This window comes from Suricata suricatta, chromosome 8 (genome assembly GCF_006229205.1).
Source record: "Suricata suricatta isolate VVHF042 chromosome 8, meerkat_22Aug2017_6uvM2_HiC, whole genome shotgun sequence".
NCBI classification, from domain to species: domain Eukaryota; kingdom Metazoa; phylum Chordata; class Mammalia; order Carnivora; family Herpestidae; genus Suricata; species Suricata suricatta.
In genome coordinates this window covers 32,246,662-32,247,773 of record NC_043707.1, presented here as the reverse complement: position 1 = coordinate 32,247,773, position 1,112 = coordinate 32,246,662, and the positions used below count along the sequence as shown (strand labels likewise).

Below are 1,112 nucleotides of genomic sequence, written 5' to 3'. Positions count from 1 at the left end.
GGAAGGGCCACAGTGGGACAGGCCTTACCTTCACGTCCCAGATGCTCATGCCGCCATCCATGCCCGTGGTGCAGAACTGGGAGCACTTGGCCTTTCCCCCGGTGAGCACCGAGATCTGGCTGCAAAAAGCACAAGGGCTTGACGGGTCCCGGCCTGTGCCCACACTGGACTCGAGCCCGCCTGCCCTCCCGGAGCGCCCACCCCCCTGGGGTAGCTGCTTCCAGTGAGACCCGCAGGGACGTGCTGTTGGGGTGCCCGGCAGAGAACCTGGGAGGTGGGCTGCAAAGGGTCACAGAGGATTGGGGTCGGGAGTCTGCTTTGAGGAGAAGTGCACATGGAACAGGATCTGCAAAGTCCTGGGCAGGACCTGCGTCATACGTGTGGGGGGAGGGGACGGAGTGGCAGGACTGTAGTAGGATGGGGGAAAACCAAACTGTAGGGTTGGGAAGACACTCAGGGCTAGATCTGATGAGCCCTGAAAGGGGACACGGGTTTAGTCTGACAAGGACACTGGACCTGGTGGCTACAGGAGGGTTTAACCTGGCTACGCTTCTCCCCAGTTTGCTGTGGGGTGGATACCACAGGATCTGAGAGCTGTGGTCCATCTCTGGCTCCCTCCTAATTCCTCAGGGAGGTGACCGCCTCAGGGGACTGGGGCCATCCCAGAAAGCTACGATGGTCCCCACGCAGCCACGTACTAAACATGCAGAGCATGCGGACTGCTCTGTCCCCAACTGATGCTAGTTTTGTGCATCCTAGAGGTTGCCCTCTAGGGGCCCCCACCTTGACCCTGCTGGGAGGAGAGTCCAGGTCGGCCCCAGCCTCACCTCACACTGTTCTTGTGCAGCGAGTCCAGGCCCGAGCCGGCAGCCGCACCACCCTCCGAGCTCGCCTTCTTGTCCAGGTTCTGGAAGCGCTCGCGGGCCGTCAGGCCACGCTGAGAGCTTTGCTTGGGCACATCCAGCCGCCCGCCGAAGCTCAGTGTGCCCGTGGCGCTGTCATAGGTAAACAGTACTGGGAAACAGTCGTGGCCCTGCAGCAGGATGGGGGTGCCATTGGAGCACTGGCTGAGAGCTGGCACAGCGCCCCCATTCTACATGGGGACCCAAGGC

The 1,112-nt window shown here is 62.0% G+C and overlaps 1 protein-coding gene across 1 annotated transcript in view; it reads left to right on the top strand.

Moving 5' to 3' along the window:
• ARPC1B (actin related protein 2/3 complex subunit 1B) overlaps positions 1-1,112 on the top strand; it is a gene marked incomplete at its 3' end in the record, with an annotated part of 13,897 nt that overhangs the window by 11,574 nt on the left and 1,211 nt on the right. The window lies entirely within an intron of this gene.